Source organism: Lycium ferocissimum, chromosome 3 (genome assembly GCF_029784015.1).
Source record: "Lycium ferocissimum isolate CSIRO_LF1 chromosome 3, AGI_CSIRO_Lferr_CH_V1, whole genome shotgun sequence".
In the NCBI taxonomy this organism is placed as follows: Eukaryota; Viridiplantae; Streptophyta; class Magnoliopsida; order Solanales; family Solanaceae; genus Lycium; species Lycium ferocissimum.
The window spans coordinates 14,170,244-14,190,385 of NC_081344.1; positions in this window are offsets into that span (position 1 = coordinate 14,170,244).

Genomic DNA, 20,142 nt, shown 5'->3' on the forward strand with positions numbered 1-20,142 from the left:
TTTACAAATAGATTCCTAATTACTAGCGTAAGAATCAGTGGATAAGATTTAAAGGTATTGAGAATTTAATGGCTTTTGTAGAGGAAGTGTTTGTTTAAATCACGATTTAGAAATTATTTTATGATGAAGTTGTTGCCTTGGTTGTTAGAGGAGATCTATTTTGACTAACAGCTAAGAGTCCTTATGTTAAAGGTGTCGGTAATTCCCTAAGTTTTCACATCGCTAGCATGATATATTGACTTAAAGTTAGGCACGTAAATCATTTTAAAGTAAAAAAATAGCAGTTGTCATATGGTCGCTATATAACTATTATCACGTGTCAAATTCGTTAAAAGAATTTACAGTCCATTAGACTTTCGAAAACCTGTTTTTCGATTTATAGATTATATATTTCTTGTTTCATCACCTGCCTAGAGAGGAGGTCGTACCTACACCAGCGTTAATTGGTTCATAATGCTTTGAGTTGAGGCGTATATGGATCCGTAAATCATGTGTCAAATAAACCAAAAGAACTGTAGCATGTTATTACAAATAGTAACACTTTGTGTTGATGAGGCCTATATATGCTTTTTGTGTTGTTACTTCTAGTTATTTAAGTGAATTGTTGATTCTAAAATTCTTTTACGTTAATTATCTATTAGAATAAAATTCTCAATTATTCAAAAGTTGCTGAAATACAATGCGGGAAATACTTACCGGCATTAATATTTATATTGAGCAACTTATCACAATAGATCTCATGATCAGATAAAGACTATAGCACAAGGATAATTTCAAAAATCTCCTTCTTAGTTTTGCTTCATACCATTAACTTTTCTTGTGGTTAACGATATTATGCTTACTCCATTGTTTTGATTTCTTTCTAACAATTCTTTAACATGTTTACTATTAATGTAGAAAAATTATAATTTGACTAATTTACCTTATTCTAAAATTAAATTCTTTTATTAGATTAACTTTTATACAATAACAATAATTACTACCGGATACAAAACACCCATGCTTTAGCACCTGGTGCAACAGCAAGCACCAGTTTAACTTGGACGGGGGGTGATTTGTTGGCAGTGGGTGGCAAGGTGGCTTTGTTGCCTATTCCATTAGGAACCGCTGATTTCTTGGTACATCCCATCAGACATTCTCAAGTAGGCAATTCTGGTATAATAATATACTATTATTCATTCACCACATAATATTTCCAACATTACTATTCACCCCATAACATTTCTGTGTATTATAGTTGCTGCATAACTAGATCATGAACCAAGTGAACCTCGACAGTTTGAAGAATTTTTACATTATCAAATTACTTAAGTCATAACCATAAATTAATGAGTTGACCAGACTAATTGTAGTAAAATTTCTTTATATTATCAATGTAGTCTATCTTAAAAATCCTAAAGGAAGGAGAATTCCAAGTGGTCCTAGGATAACCATTTGATAAAAGCAGAGTCTCACATTTCGAATGATCTTATCCTCGGAGGAGTTTGAAAGAGATGTTGAAGTCTGTTTGAAATTTGGATTTTAGCTAGTGATCAGAACATAATAGTGGTAATGTGACTAATTGACTACAGTGTACATCACCATTGGCTTCTTCCTTTTGCTTTCACATGAAAAACATTAATTACTTGGACTTACCCAATTTAATGCTCTGTTGCCTCACTTCTGGCTTTCTGAGTCCGGAACCAAAATGCCCCCAAAAAAATCATTTTGAATCAAAATATCCCAACAACAAAAAAATGTTACAAAAGTACCTTTAGCGCGAAAATCTTGCGCTAAAAAGCACTTAACCGTAACAGCCTCCGTTAAGTGCTTTAGCGCGATATTTTCTTGCGCTATAGCACTTAACCGTAACGGGTCCTTTAGCAGTAAAATATCGCTATAGACACTTGTCTCTCATCTATAGCGCACTATTTTACCGCGCTATAGCAGTCGCCATTTTCCAAAACCAGCCTCTTATTACATTTTCACTCCTTTTTACGTAGTTTAGCCATATATTAATCATGCTTTGAGACTCCGGAACTTCAATATTTTATATAGAACCCTACTTATATTTGTACAATTAATAAAATAGGCTCAATACATCAAGAATACGCAATACTTTGGATTTTCGTTTTAGCGGTTGAAAAGTGCTAACAAAGTCCTTTTTTGTTTGAAGACTTGTAGTCATTAGCTTTACGTTATTTATCTTTTAGGGTTTCGTCTTATTTTTAAATTAATGCTTAACTTTATTTCGAATGTGTCACGTTTTTTTTATTATCAATTTAGGATGTGAAACTATAAACAATAATAAAGACTAAGATAATATGTATAAATATGCAAAAAATATATAATATTTACGATAAATTGTACAACACTAATGTATATACACTATCGAGGATGGGTCCCACATGTAGTATGCGAAGACTATCCCAGGCCTAACGCTCATACCATCCCCACCGCCCTCGCCGTCGTCTCCATCGCCCTTTTTTCCTCTTAATAAAGGGCGCTCCAAGTCATGATCATCTCCTCTTCCCCTAGCCCTTGCGCCCTTAACTAGAACGTGCTTCTTCTTGGGATCTAGTCCAGCTGGCACGCTCAAAACCTCAAGCTGAGTTAGGTCTGGAAACTCGACCTCTTCCTCGTTGGGAGTCGCCACCTCAGGCGTCGAAGGATGAACCTGAAAAGTATATAATAATTAGTACCATTTCTTATTTATTTAATCAAATCTGTGTGTCAACGGGCGCCTGAGTAGGCTCCTGAGATGGGTCTGTAGGCTCCTGAGATGGGTGTGGTGGTGAATATGAGGTAGTCTCCTGGACGAGATGCTGTTCGAAGTCCAAGTAAAGGTTATAAAAATTAAATAAATATTTACCTTATATTGAATAAAATTAGTTTTAAGTAAAAAACTTACATGCGCCTCGGTAGTCTCGTACGAGAACACACCTCTGCCTCGGCGGGCGACGAGAATGCTCGAATGGGTCGCTCCCCGTGGACCCACCGGCGCCGAATCCTAAAATATCAAAAAAATGAAATAATAAGTAACATACATTTTTAAATTAAGTACTTTAAATAATCAAATATATATATATATATATATATATATATATATATATATATATATATATATATATATATTAAATATTGACCTTATATTGAATAAAAATAAGAAATTTTAATAAAAAGCTTACACCGTGGCTCGATAGTCATATAAAAGACACCGCCGCCTCGGTACCCGTGAGAAAACGCTGAGTGGGTGGCTCTGGTGGACCCGCTGGCGCCGAATCCTAAAATATAAAATATTACTAAATAATGAGTAACATATATATATTTAAAATAAATAATTTAAATGAACAAATAAGTATTTTAAATACTAACCGGGATCAAAAACTCATCGAAGTCAAGAATCCTGGCTGAGCTCCTCTAAATTCCTCACGGCCGCTCATCGGCTAATGAAGCGTGTAACGCCGCCCAATCAACGTTATCACGCTCTCCATGTGTATGCGTTTCGGTTGTTTGTGATGACGACCGGTATCTCGGCAAGTAGGAGCGCCGGCGTAAACGTAGATGAGTCCCCAGGTGAGCTGCCACCGGCCTGGAACGGCTGCGGATGGACTAGGCACCGTGAACGCCTTCGGAATGGGATCGGCCTCATCCGCCCATCTCTCGACGGTGTCCTCCACCACTAGTTCTCTGTGAAGACCGCGCCTCGCGCACGGCGTCCCCGGCGAAGACGGCGTCCCCACTTCGGCCAAAGACGGCCTCTCCTCTCGGGAGCACCCGGCTCCCTCCGGCGCCGCCCGGGATACTCGCCCCTCCGAAACAGTGCCCTCCCGCGCCCAATCTCGCCCGCCTTGCTGATACCATCCTTCGATATCCGTACCATCTCCGCCGCAAGCCCCGTGCTTCCGCAAGCCTAGGCAAGGCATATGCTCTAACCCCAAGACGCGTAAACGCCGTACGGCCACCACCGTATTTGTGTTCGACGTAAAAAAAAAAAAGTTATTTTTTAAAACGTAACAATTAATGCAATGAAATAAATCTAAATACGATAAACTTACCAATGCCTCGCATCGCCCCGCGAGTGCTAAGTATCCCACATCCCTGGGGACGCAAAGTCGGGTTGTCCGATCAATCGGCGTGTGATCTCGATGATACCAAGCATGTGATGCTCATACGGGAGTCAAATGGCCGACCACCGCTAAAGTGCCAACTGTTCTCCCAACGCGTGGAGCCGGACATCCGTGAAAGCGGAAAATCATCATCAATCGGCGCCGATCGTCCCGGCGGGTAGTGTCGGAGTTCATGACAGACGTCAGGGGGTATACTCTGTGTATGCCCAAATTGTCGTAAGACACGCTCGGGGCACGTGTTCTCTACGATGTCCGTGTGTTTCAATGGACACCGCGACCTCCAAACCCCCGACCTACCCCTACGGAAGGCCGGCAAACCATCTAATATAGCAGCGTACGACGTCCATATAAATAGCTGCATAACATATAAATACAAATCAGTGATCACCAAGTCGAAAAGACGTTTAATTAAATTATTAATGTAAATTTAAATAGTTTTACCGCATCGTCCGTCATGTGATCAAGCCGGTCCGGAATGGAAGAATATTGTAGTGTGTATCCACGCGTCCGGTCAAAATCCGCCGTCCACCTCTCGCATAAGGCATGTCAATCTCGGGTGATGCTAGGTACGGGCCGAAAAGCAGCATCCTCTCCCATGCCCATAACTGTAAGCAATATTAGAAAATACGATTTTTAAGTCGTCATTTCAAGAGAGTTTATCTACATTAAAGGAAGGCACACTTAAAATATTACCCGGAGAAGAGCAAAAAATCCACACACATCTCGACAACATCAATAGACGCCGGCACGGGCATGCCGTAAAGATACGCCAAAACAAAGACCGCCCCGGTAGTCTCCCCGGGCGGTCCGGATGCTCCAAGAAAACCAAATAACGTAAGTGACAAAGGCACCCGATGAGTTCGAGAGAACAAGATGCTCCCGAATATAATAAGGTACAAACGGGCATGACGATCAACATCGTCTCGGGGTGCCGTCCTCAACCGGATCCGGACCCTCCAAATAAGTGCGAGTGCACTAATCAACCCGACTCGTCACCGAAATCCCCCGGGCATCGAGCACGAAGTGGGTGAGCCTAGTCAACTCATCGTCGCCCACGTCGACCGGGAGGAGGCTTGTACCGAGTGTATAGTGGCTCTCCATCTACCCGCAATTCAAAGAGGACCTCCACATCCTGAAGTGTAATCGTGGCCTCACCAGTGCAAAGATGGAAGGTATGTGTCTCTGACCTCCACCGCACAACCATGGCCATGGTAAGCCTCCAATCATGTTGTACCCGACCAACGGACACGCAATGGTAGATGCCGCCTCGAAACGATATCTCCAAGACGCGAGGGTGTGGGGGGTGCTCGCGTAAAAGAGTCCACGCTCTCCCGCAACCCTACGGGGACGGAGCCTGAAGTAGATATCCCTATAGTACCTACCCATAATAAGTCTGACCTATGATTGTCTTGCAAAGACAATACTGATCTATCAGAGGGTCCCGGGTGAACAGCGGGCCCCGGGTGATCATCGGGCCCCCGAGGAACATCGGGCCCAGGGGGAACATTCAGATCCATGAAAGAGTCCGGTCTGTACAAACTAAATTAGTCATTATTCTTGAAATGAAAGATAAATTATATTAACTAATTAATAATTTGTAGGGAATATGTGAATTATGTAGTATTATATCTTGTGAATAATTAACATGGGATATGCGAAAATTTAATATGTGATAGTAAGGACACATATGTGATGGCAAAGACTTTTAAATTAATTACTTTTGAATTATGTGATGGCAAAGACTCGTTAAGTTAATTAGTTTGAGAATCGAAATTCAGCAGTAATAATTGTTTAGAACTCTATTTTGAATATGTGATATATTTTTAGTTGACCAAATAGCCAACACAACTACGATAAAATTAAACTAAAAGAGTATATTCGTCGACCACATATTTTCCTACAAACTTTACATTTTTTTTGTTAGCTTATGTATTTATGAAAAGAAGAACTTTAACTATTCTTTTTAAGATAATCTTTTTTTATTTAACATATCTATTCATGCTTTTAAAATTATATAGATTAATAATTCATAATCATTTACAACTTGTCTGGATGGTTGTTACCTATTGTATTATATTATGTTGTTAGTTTAAATACAATGTTTGCTTTGATTGTTACTTTAATTTTATTTTTATGTAACGACGAAAGGTCCTATTTTATGTAATCACTGATTTGGTCCTATATAATACAACACAATACGATAAATGTCAAAACAATACATAACAATCATCCAAACAAAGTGTTAACAACATAATAATTCATTACCAATCAACTTCTTTCAATTCATAAACAATATTTAACAACTAATAAATTCATAATCAATATTTAACAAATAATCAATTAACAAAATAATAATTCATTAACAATTCATAAATAATTAACAAATTAACAACTCATAAACATATAACAAATTAACAATTCATAAACATTTAACAAATAATGAATTAAACAAAAAAAAAAAAAATCGGAAAAAAAAAAAAAAAAACGAGTGGAAAAAGCCAAAGCCACGCCCCGATCCAACAAGAACAAAAAAAAAATATTGATTTTTTTTTTTTGGAAAATAGCAAGGATTAAATGTTAAGCATGCTTAGAATATAATGTATATAACAAAATAATAACAAAAGTTCATAGTAGAAAACCTTAATCGAAGATTTTTTGTAGAGTTATTTTAAAAGAGTTGTACGCCGATTTTTCCGAAAATTCGAACTTAGAATCTTGCTCCTCGACTTGAATATACCGAGAATCTAAACTTTCCGGACGAAATTTAATAGAAAATGACGTTTTTGGATGTGGGGACCACCTCGGTTTTGCCTTCAATGGCGTTTTCAAATTATTTTTTTTAACCACTGGAGGGACCAGTGGTGGAACCCGATGGGTTTTATGTGGAATGCTATAGCGCAGTATTTTACTGCGCTATAGGTGAGAGAAATAAGTGTTATAGCGCAGTATTTTACTGCGCTAAAGGTATTTTTGTAATTTTTTTTTTTTGTTGGGGTATTTTGGTTCAAAATGATTTTTTTGGGGGCATTTTGGTTCCGGACTCATTTCAGGTGAGACATGCCAAAATTGTAATGGTACTTTATATTGGACGTAATGGTTGCTTTGCTTAGTCTTTTTGAGATGAAATGGTTCTACATATTTTTCATTTATTTTACAATTTTCTTAAATTTTCTACAGTTTTACCTTTTTAAATTTAATATCTATTTCTATAATATTAATTTTTTAAATATTAAAGATTAAATATTCATAGTGCTTATGCTCAGCGCTCGGGACTTAGCTTCACCCTGTATCAGGTAAAACACCTAGGGAAGCCTTTTAAAGTATTGAAAGAGACACTAAACTAAATAAGATAGAACATGCATCCAATTAGGCCTGTCTATTAGGCCGGGCCGGGCCATATAAATGTGGGTCACATAGGGCCGAGCCGGGCAATAGTTAATGGGTCGGGTTGGGGGCCGGAAAGGAGTGTCCGGCCCAGCCCCTACCTTGGTAGGGGCACATAGTGGGCTAATTGGGCAGGGCTGGATTTTAATTATTTTAAAAAAAAAAATTCTAATATTAAAATTTATTAAGTTTGATACTTTAAAATCTAGTAGTTGTCAACTTTATGTTAACCATCAAGTTCCTTAAATTAATGACACATGGCATGAGTTAAAATTAATGTTAAGTTTTAATGAACTAAAGTAAGGTTCTAACTATGGTTTGAATAATTAATGAATATTTCATATATTTGCTTCCAAAATTTTAAGAATCCCACAATTATAGCTACAGTTATTTTATCCATAAATATATCAAAAGAACATCTCTCTTCCTACTTTTCTTCTACGTTGTTCTACATTTTTGTACTTTATCACAATCGATCTTCCAATTTCTCTTTGAGCTGATCCTTTTATTTCATTTTGACGATTCTGTAAACTCAGTTATCAGTAGGGATGTCTAATGACACAGCATTTCGACATAACTATCTCCTTTTAATTATGCTAATTGATTATTTTTATAATAATATCCATGATGCTCAATAGTGTTATTATATTAATTTGCTCGAATCATGTTCACGAAAAGATATTGCCACCATAATTTTTGGTGTTACCAACTTATTTTTTACAGCAAATAGAAGAAAAAAGAAGGAATGGTGGAAGTTACGAAATCTATTATTTATGATTTTTTTTTAAAATTAATTCGAAGTGGACCGGCTCGGGCCGAGCCGATGGCGGAAGCCGGGCTGTTAAGTGGCGAACGGGGCACATGGCATGTCCGGCCCCCTAATTTTTTTTTTAAATTTACCACCACTTAGGGTTGGGGGCCGTAGCGGGTTATGGGCCAGGTTAGGTGGGCCGGTCCCATGCCGACCCGGCCCAATTGACAGGCTTAATCCAATACAACCAATCGCCAAAGTTCTATTACAAGACTCGACCATGACTTAAAAAGACACCCAAAAAGAGAGAGAACGGACACGACCAATAATTAAGCAGGATCAAACTCGACCCATCTTATTCTTCTGCACATGATTGTGCTATTACCAAATTATGTTGAAAATGTCTTTTCCGTCAGAATACTGAACCCGGCATCACCACATTAAATCAACATTAACCAACAACAATCTTACTAGCTATATATATGTACAGTAATCTACTCAATAATCGACCAATTCAAATTTTATTAGAAAGAAAAAGATGTAGCGAGCATTAACATTTGAAGTTTCTAAGTAATATGTAACTCCAATATTTAACAATGCAGGTACCTATCCATTTGTAACACGTTAGATAATAAACATTACATAGGAGCAGTAAAAATTTGTCATAGTGTATCCCATGAATTAATATACTAAGAAGATAGGGGATTCAAATTGAATCCCTTTTGTCTAATAATTACACCGTGCAAGAAGGATAAAATAAAACTTTATGATTACATATGAATTGTTGAATTCTAGTGTTAGATAAAGGAGATTCAAAAGTTATTTTATATCACAAAACTGAATCATAATTGCGCCATCTTAGTTGAGTTTTTAAAAATTCCCGTATGTAAATTTCTGATTATGCCACTTCGCAAAATAATTATGTTAGGGAAAAGGTGAAAACGTACTTGGAGCAGTCAACGAAGGGACTGACTTTGAAAGGAATCTCGAGGCCACAAACACCAGAGATTCCAGCGGCTTTGCCATAATCAATACCCTTTATAGTTCTAAGAACCGTTTTCACGCAACTGCATGCAGTCCTACGGTCCTTTGGCGTCTTAAGCAGTTTCAACAGACTTTCAATTGTGCCACAACAGCCTTCAAAAGGGCCACGGTTTTGTAGGGAGGCAACCAAACACGCCAACGTGAATCTGGTCGCAGGTCACTGCCTCGGCATGGGGTGCAGCCACCACCATGCACAAAACCATAAAGCATGCAATCTTGCCAACCATTTTCATTCCTTAAAAAATTGAGAGTGTATGACAATAGAGAGTAAGCAGTCTGAGGAGGGTTGGGTACAAAAAATAGTGAGACCTTAGGGGTTTTTATAGAGAGGAAACTGAAACTCAATTGATGGCCGACCAATAATAGATGAGTGAGAAAATTTAGCTGGTATACTTTGGTTAAATAAAATTGGCCGCTTGAACTTTCACCTTGTTGGTGAGGGTTCGAATCCCCACGTTGTAATCCCCTCCCCCATTTTTCCTTCTCCTACCCCCAATTTAATAAGTAGTTTTTAAAAAAAAATTGTTTAAAACTGTTTTACAGCGTTTAGTGTCTAATAGGTACTTATTAAGGTTATAGTGTTCAACTGAAACAAGCCTCAATTGAATTGTCAAATTGAAAATTGTATACAACTTTATTGAATTGTCAAATTGAAAATTATATACAACTTTAAGGGGCTATTCGTATTAAGCCAATTTTATTTGAAAATGTGGCTAATAGTTAAAAAAAAAGTTACTAAAAAAGAAGGAATAACCATACTAAACACCAATGTATTATGACTCGCCATCTTGATAAATACCCCGTATCTTAAAATCAAACAATTTCACCCCTACATTATGAAAATCCTGCACATGTTATATCTTTTCTAAAAAAATAAAAAATAAAAAATAAAAAAATAAAAACTTTTATATAATCAAAATCCTTACACAAATTAGACTTAATTCAACTAAGTATATTTAAGATAATTTTGAAGAGAAAGAATAAATTAAAAAAGAGAAATTTCTATGTAATAAATATTAATTACATATTTAAAGTGCAAGAAATTTATTACTAATAGTTGGTACTATATCTTATTAAATAATTTATGTTCATTTTCCTGTGACTTTCGATCGACAAATGTTTCATAAAACCTCTTATTTATTGTTGTAGTTTGTCTTTTAATAATTACATTTTAATATATTTAGTTACAGATCTACATCAAATGGGTTGTAAGCGTAGGATTCTCATTCTTCCTCTCCTAATTGTTTCCTCAATTGCTTGTCAGAACCCATGCTTTGCGGTAGCTTTTCGATTCCTTTGTTCCTCTAAACCATCAATCCTTTTTTTTTTTTTTTTTTTTTTGTTTCTTATCACTCAACCATTCTTTACCACAATATTTCGTATTTTTTGGTGTTTGAAAGAATGATTAGTAAACTTAGTGGCTAGTGCTATAAAATCATGGGCATACGTGCCGTAGCTGGAAGAGTGTTATAAAATATTTCTGGATTAGTTAAATACTTTTTCTTCTTTTTTAACTACAAAATATTTTTTATAATTATTTTGAGCCCAAATGCTACTGTCGTCGTTTCGTTTGTCATTTCGTGTCTAATAGGCAAGCATTTGTTAAGTTTGAAATGTTTAACTGAAACAAGCCTCTATTAAAGTGTTGAAGTGAAAACCGTGGGTACGACATCACAAGCAGCAAATGTAAGAGAAAATTGTTGGGTTTTGGGTCTTTTTACCTTCCTATATAGATAAATAAAGAGAAAATTACACAACATATTCATATGGGCCTATTTAACTACCTGTCTTTGTCTAGATGAGGCTTAGACTTCATTTGTTTTCAGTAAGATTAAGAAGTCTGAATCTAAATGCACATCTAAATGATTAAGATGTTGTCTCTAGATCTGAACACTGAATGATTAAGACTGTTTATTTTTCAACATCTGAATGTGCATAATGTATTTATTTAAACATAATAAATATATAATTCAAATAAAAAAGTAACTAAATATTAGAAAATAAATACAAATTTAACAAAATAAAAATATTATTTGATTAAAAAAAATGAAACATTTATGTTTGCTAGTAATGATGGAGATGTTTGTAGTGGTGGTGGTGGGTGGTGTGGGGTGGGGATGCGTGGGTGCAGGGGGTAAGATAGGTGGGTGGCGCGCTCGCCGGGGGGGGGGGGGCGAGGGGGCGGTGTTGGGGGTGGTGGTGAGTGCGGGGTTGGGGTTAGGGGCGGTAGGGTGGAGCTGGTGGTAAAAATTATTCATATAAAATACTTCTTAATGATATTAAGACTTTGTTCAAGATCTTAATGATTAAGACCTATTCAGACTAAATAAGTGCTTAGATCTTGATAAGATTCAACCTAGGGAAACTCTAGAAAAACAAAGAACAAGAAAATCAAAATAAAAGGGGATGGAGAATAGAAATGGAAGAGGGTAGATGGATAGATACTTGACCCAAGACAAGAAATCTATGGACAAGAAAGGGTATATCAAACCCTAACCCTTCCAATCGGATTTACAAACCCTAGAACCTAAGCAATTCGAATCAACAAACGACTCAAATGAATCCACAAATGAGCAACATTGAATTTCGATGAAAATAAGCAATTCACTTCACAACTAGGAAGTAACACTTGGTTAACCAACCAAACAATCTATATTAATCTAAAGCTACCAACTACAATCTCTCATAAGAGTTTCTTCATCCAACATAATCTAAAGATGAAAATAACCTAAGTCTAGTATTTATACTAAGAGACTTAAGAACTAGGCTAGTTATTACAAGAATGCCATTAATGAGGCAAGGGCCTTGTTTGGCTAGTTGGATGTTGGCTTGAAATCCGAAAAAAGGCTCCTCTTACACATATAGCCATCATCTGATCCTCAAGCTTGCAATTGTGACCCTTTTGCATCTATGGCCCTTCTTTGCACGTCTAGCCACATTTGCATTTCTGTCCGCTGCGACTCTAGCCACTTTGAATGTTGGCCTTCTTTCTTGTAGCTTCTCTTTCATTCCTCCAAGTTACTTTCCGTACTTCATAGGCCTTCTTATGGGGCTTTTGTGCCTCTCCATGGGTCTCCAATGCTCCTTTGGTCATCCTCCTAGCTTGAATGGATTGGAATCCCATGCCTTGGTCTTCAATGTGAGCCTCCAAGCGAGGCGTGCCTAGTAGGGTCATATCATCCTCCCCTTCTTGAAAAGGATTCGTCCTCGAATCTGAACATTGAAAAAGCCAAAGGAAGATGGAAGACAACATACTCCTCAAAGATTAAGGGTTAGCACACACAATAATAACCACATAATCATGCCAAGGATGAACAAATTTGTGGTACAACCACACATCAATAGTAATCATGCTTAGAAAGTGCATACATGGGATTTCAACAAGGTGAATTCCCAAAATTCAAGAAATAACTCACTCCCCAAGAAAGTTCTACCTTCATTTTGACTAAGTGTAAGATGTAAAGTAAGGTCATTCCAACTAGAAATGAACCCTCTACACTAGTCTCCTCAAAAATGGTTTCACTACCAAGACATAATAAGAGGACACTACACCGGGTCATAAACAAAGATATATATCGAGGTCATGGTCTACACATCCCACTTGAAAACCCATCATAAACTTAAGCAACAACATACAAAGGGTTTTATAAGTAAATAGGTCATAAGGACAAGTATCACACAAGGTATTGTTAGCAATTTGTAGCCAAGTTTTACCTTTCTTTTCAAAATAATTCATGTTAGCAATCAAGTCAAATTCCCTCAAGAGGAGGTTTTCTCACCAAGAATTGGATCATCATACCATAGTGGAATTTTGGTGACTTTGTGATTCCAAGAATGGATTCATTTTCAACATCACAAAACACAAGGTCATGCATTTCACAATCATCCACTATGTCATTATCAAGCAAATTACCATCCTTGAAGAGAGTATGTCCAATCACAAGATCACATCAAAATAAGCAAGTTCACTCTCAAAAGGATCAATATAAACACAAGTGCTACCCTTCTAGATGGACACAATTTACTCTTGCAAGAAGAGTCAATATAGTCATCAAAAGGATCAACTAGTGTGTAAGCACTTTTCACCAAGACATCATCAATTAACAAAGGGTCACTAATTCCCTCACAAGGCAAAACTTGACCTCTACTCAATTGTTCATCAAGCACAAAGTGATCCACATTTGCTAAAGTAGAAGAGTTAGCTTTGTTACCTCTTTGTTGAAGCACATCACCTTTGTCAATTTGGTCAAGTTCCTTGTATTGGCCTCCCTCTTTAGAGGAGGGTAGCACTACTTCATTCTCCAAAGGAACTTGGAAACTCGGGTCCATGTCCTCTTTGGGGTGATCATCCACATAAGTACCTACAAAAGGAACAAGACAACTAGAAGAAATAGAAAGGTTAGAGAGGTTAGCTTGACTTGGCACTAAGTCCTTCTATTCACCACAACTTTCCTCTCCTCCTAACATTCCTCTAGCGACCATACACTTCTTACGCTTCCCTTGGGTCGAACCTTGTCCTCTTTGAACAACTAAGGTCTCCTTTTCACTCACAACCATTTCCTCCTTTTTCATCTTTTCACGTAACTCTTTCATGACTCTATAGTCTTCACGGACTTCATGGGGAGTCAATGGAGCAAGGACATCCTTTTTACCTTTGACCACAAAAGAATACTTGTTGGTCCGCCCACTATGTTGAGCATCCACATCAAATTGCCAAGGTCTTCCAAGCAAAATATGGCACGCTTGCATTGGTACCACATCACATAAAATTTCATCCTCATATCTTCTAATGCTCAATTGGATAATCGCTTGCTTGGTCACCCGCATTTCTCCACTTTCATTGAACCATTGAAGCTTGTAGGGACTATGGTGTTTTCTTGTGGGGACTTTCATACTTTCAACTAAGAATTGGCTAACCGCATTAGTGCAACTCCCACCATCAATTATCAAGGAACAAACCTTGTCAAAAATCTTACACCTAGCATGAAACAAGTTCTCCCGTTGGTCACTCTCTTCCCTAGCTAGAGCTCCCATGGATCTTCTAGCAACAATAGCATGATTCAAAGCCTCCTCATAATTCAATTCAACTTCACCCTTAATCACCCTCACACTCACTACTTTCTCCTTCCTTATCATGACCAACCCCGCCTCATTTTCATCATCGGTTCGATACCCATTCCTCACTATAGTGATAGTCCTCCGGTTGGGACACTCACTTGCAATATGTCCTCTACCTTGGCATTTGAAACATTGAATGGTAGATGGACGAGGGAAGTTAGGTTTAGCATTATTATGTTATATCCCGCATTCTTGTACATTGGGATAATTCGGTTAACTATGATAGTTAGGGTCCAAACCATTCCGGATACAAAGTCGGGACTTTTGGCCTTTGATTTTGTTTTGCGATATAACCGGTTCATGAATTTGTTGGTACGGAACACTTAGAAAATTTGGGACCAAAATTGAATTAATGGAACTTGAAAATCATGCAATTATATTGCACTTGGCCGTGTGGTCATTTGGATTGGCCCACCCATTTTGTGTTCAATTTTCATTGCTCCAACACATGGTGTGGGCCAAAAGGGACATTTATATAAGTCTTGCCTTATTCCAAAAGATGACTACTACTTCATTATCTCATTCACTACTTAGAAAGAAAAAAAAAGACCAAGAAGTTGGAGAAGCAAGAGGCTCTCGGCCAAGGAGAGCAAAAATCCAAGTTCAATCTTAGCCACTCCAAAAATATATTTTGTTGACTAACCCACTATTTTGAGGTCCCTAAGTAGCGTGGAAGTGTCGTTAGAGCGATCAACCCGCTAGTTTTCATTATCGCAAACCCTAGCCTCTTGTGAAGTGGAAGGAAAAAGGTAAGAATCAATCATGTTTTATGTGTTATAAAGGTTGTATGCATGTTGTAGTATGTTAAAATGGATGAAAATCATGAAATATGGTATGTTGGAATGAAGGTCAGTGTAGTATATGGCCGTGTGAAGTGTGTGTGTGTGTTAAATTGTGTTGAAGCCATGAATTAATGCCTAGATAGTATGTTGATGGTTGTAGTGTGAAGAAATGAATGAGAATTATCCATATGTGCATGTTGGTATGTTGGCCGAAAATGGGTCATACTATATGACAATGAACGCATTGACATTGCTTATCATTTAGTTGTTATCGTTATGAATTCTATGTCGGTGATAATAGTTTAATGACTCAAATTGATGTTATAATTGTTGCGGGCTGATTTGGAGATTATTGCGCCTTCAGGTAATTTGTATATATGAGAATGTTATCGTAATAGGTGGATTGTTGACACAAATCATGATTCGGAAGTTAGAAATGGACTCTAGTGTCTCTCGGGTTTGGGGACGCTTTTGGACAAATTGGAGCCTTGTTGGATTGTTGGAAATATTGTATAAGTTATGTGAAATGTTCTTAAATGATGTTAGTATGGATTCGGATTGAACAATTGAATGTATAATCGTGATGTTGCAACGTGGCTCGAATCAAAAAGAAGTTATTGAATGATGAAGAAGGGGCTTATTAATGTTATATTGTCTTATATTGGTTATCATGTTGCTAGGTTGGTTGTTGTTGATTGATTTGGCCGAGTTAAATTCTCGAGTATTTACGGGGAAATCAAATTTCAGAGAATTAAGGGCTTAAATTGGAATTAAATGCCCAAAATGTCAATAGCTAATGTTTGATGTTATGACTTGTATGTGAGATCCGGGGAGCCCGAGGCGTAGGTCGTGATTAGCTTAAGTTTGGAGTTATTCATTAGGTAGAAAGCTCCTACGAACCTTCTGGCATGCCGAGAATATACGACCCGAGCCCCGAGGAACATTATACTCGCGATCCGACCATGTCCGTGATTCTTATTTGTTTCTTAACTTTATGCTTGATAAGATGAAATATTGTCTTATGTCTTTTGTATGACTAAGTTTCAAAAGTTGCACAAAAGTTTGGTTTTTAAAAGTTTTGTCCCAAATGATTAGAAAACTACGAAAGTCCGTAACTTTCACTGCAGTTAACCGGATCGCTCGATATGCTCAAAATGATTTACATGTATGATGACTATGTTTTCCAAAAGAAAGCGGGGATAAGCTTTCGACACCCCTCCGTGGCCCCGCGACTCTCTTATGTACTTTGACGACTTTTGAAAAGATACGATAATTTTATTATCCCGATTAAAAGGATTAGTTTACTTACCTTTAAGTTTATGATAATGATCTTATGCCAATGATTTTGGTATCAAACTACTCTATTTCTCGAAATTTGGTGCAAGATATTCTCGAGTATATTCGAAAGAAAATTACGATTTGACTACCAATCTTATAAATGACAATCATATTAACATATTAAGTCTTTGAAATTGTTTTGAATCCGTATTCATACTCAACATTTCCATATATCCCGTTTAACATTTTTCGCCAAGTCCGGCCGACATTCCATCCACGCACTAGGTCAGACATGAAATATGATGTATACGAAACATGATGTGATACGAAGTCCATTTGATATGATGTGTCATTCCATGCGTATTCCAATTATGATGTGCCAAAACAGCCCCCATAAACAGTGGAACATATTACGGGGTGTTATGATACAACACTTTACGAGCCTTTTCTCCGATGACTGTTTCATGCTATGTTGTATGTTATGTATATGGATTCAAATATGAGACGGGATAAATAACATACCTTAAACATGAAAAAAGGGGCAAACCCAATCTTTGCAAAATTTCAAGCTTTAGGTAAAGCAAGAAGGCAAATCCCACATTGGTCTAGCAAATCCCCGTCAAATTTAGGCGAATCCCACATCGGTTAATGTCACCATATGATATGGGAGATGTTATGATGTGCTTGAGGCTTATGTATGACTGATCGAATGTTAATTACGCGTGAAAAAAACATTCGATCGTTATATTTATAGCTCCCCTAGGTCGGTTCCACCGACTTATTGGTATGTGGGGCCCATGTTAACATTGGCAACAACTGCTTTACTGAACGGCCATAAATCTTGATTCCGACATCGTAAAATGCGACCCCGCTTTATGGTCGAAAGATCTTTCAATTATATACAACTTTTATTCTTTGGTATTTTTCCAAATTCCAAACTTATAATGCCGTTTTTTCCCTCCAAGTTTGGGTATATACTGCGAAAATGATTATGTTTATTCGGTATGCTTTATGTCCATATTTACGTTATTACGTATTAAGGTCCTTAGACATAGATGTGAGTTAACTTCTGATTTACTACTTGTATCACTTTGATATGTTTACAAAAATTCCCACATGTGGCCCCACCTTAACTCATGGTTTCGAGTATATATGCTTTAACATGTTATGCATATTACTCCATACACTCTCCAGACAGCTTATGTGTTTGTATGCGTCCGCATAACCACGTAATCTCTCATCCATAGATTGTTGTATGCGGATTCGGTTATTGAGCTCGTATGGGTGCCCGGACGGGGCCTTGTCACGAATTGGGGTTGGAGTAAGTGACATATTACCTCCTTTTGCTTCTGTCGTCTCCTCTAGCCTTGTAATCAAACTTAGCTTGAGGAGTGGGAGTAGTGATCTCGGGCTTCTCCCAAGTGGACGACTTCCACTTCTCTTTCCTCGGGTTCCAAGTCAAGATATTTTGCTTTTGTCTTTGTAAGTCCTCTTTTTAGATCCGCTTCAACCTTGATGCATCATGGAATGCCTCTTGTGCAAGACTATTATAAGTCTTGAGCCTCATCTGCTTAGAGAGATGTCCCAATTCATTGGCTACAAACCTTATAATAGTGTACTCATCATGCTATTCTATCTTGGACTTCATCCGCAAGTCCTCAAACTCATCAAAGTACGCTTCCACACTTTTCAACCCTCGTTTCCAACATATATAACCTTTTGAAAGTGCATTCTTGTGGTATGTAGGTGGAAGCCACCTTGTCTCCACGAGCTCGATCAAGTCGTTCCAAGTCGGGAGATCATAGATGTGTTGAGCTCTTTGTAACTTCTTGAATTCCCGCACAAGTGTGCGTACCCTCAGGTGAGTGAGGGCATACTTTGCCTGTAAGGCCTCGGACACATTGTTCGTGAGGAAGATACGCTCACTTTGCAATTTCCATTCAAAACTCTTCGGATTGCTACCCCTTGAACGTAGGAAGGTTCACCTTGACGGTGTTCAAATTTCGCTCATTATCTTACCATCTTCCCCGTTCTTCATAACCTTGGGCCCTCCCTAGGTCTACATGACCTTGGAATCTAGGGTCATGGCCGGAAAACCTCTCAAAAACCCCTCTTCCTCCCCTCCTCGTTATTCATTCCTCCACGCCTCTCTCGTTGGTTATCATCCCACCACGAACCTTTTGGATAGTCATCATACTTCTTCATTCACGTAAATTGTGGTAGTGGCGTTGGTATTGGTTTTGGTTAGGAAAGCGGCTCTCGTGTTTGGACTGGGGTGGAGTTTGGGGTGTTTGTTATAAGGTTACTGAGGGATTGCCTCGTTCGGGTTGTGTTGGTAAACGGGGGATAGGTTTGTCGATTGGTGTTTTGGAAAGTGGAGTTTTGGGATGGAAGGTTGGTTGTTTGGGAGTAAATGGAGCCTTTGGGTGGAAGTGGTTGTGGTGTTGGGATTGCACAAGGCATGGGCTTGTCCCAATGGTTGGTGTAGTGTCTTGTTTTATCCCCATCACCTTCATTAGAGAACGGGGAGTGCCTATTCTACTCGAACCCTCCATTGAACCTTCTCAATACTCACCATCCATTCATCCATACCATTCAACTTCCCATTCACACCATTCATCTCTCTCTCATCTCTTCCATACCCGCGTACGACCGAGATTTGATTCATGATCATAGCCAATGAACTTGCTATGGGATGACATATCTACTTGCTCTCTTGCGTCCTATCACCTTGGTAGACATAATGACCTCGCAAAACTAGCAAACAAGATTAGTAATAAAAGTCTTCACTTCACTCGTATCAACTCTCAACCTTACCACACTCCGTGCTCTTTCGAAGTTGTTGATGAATCGCTCGCCTAATCAAATTCACGTTGTTTATCCTTTGTGGTAGAATGGATTTTGTTTACATGAATGACTCGACGACTCAAAGCAAACGGACGAGAGCCAATAAAGTTTCAACGAGATAAAACGAAGAAAAGCTTGAAAGAAATTAGCACAAAAGAAATATGGACACAAGAATTAGTAGACACAAGTACGAACAACTACTAAATGGCCATTAGTTAAGAGAAACTAGAAAATGGAATGCTAAAACCGAAAAATAAATAAAATTACGGCTCAAGGTAGTGATAACTTGAAAATGCGCCGTGAAGGTCTTGAGTGATCTAAGGTATCAATTTGAAACAACTAAAATTTTTAAGTTTCTATACTCTTTTTTTTTTTTTTTTGACTCCCTACTAAAGGATTAGGGACGCAATCCAACAATCACTCCCAAGAAAAATTTGAAATTGAATTGAATTAGAAGTGAAAGAAATCGAAGTCGAATCAAGAAACGAGCACCTTAGAATTGTCGGAAGATAGTTATACGATCACTTTCACGACCAATATCACCTTTCACGACTAACTTTACACGGCCGTATAATACGTCCGTATTCGAAGGACGAAATAAACAATGTCTCAAGTCGGCTCACATTTCACGACGAGTTCACGGATCGTATAAAATTGTACGATCGTATATCCGTCCGTACTTGAAGACAGTACCTTAACGGAGGCATCCCGAACCGGCTTATTCCACGACCAAGTTTCACGGTCGTAAAATTTCGATCCATAAAACGGGCTTCTCACGGTCAAATGTAGAAAACCCCCCAAAAAGTACCACGCCAAGTTTCCCCGGGGT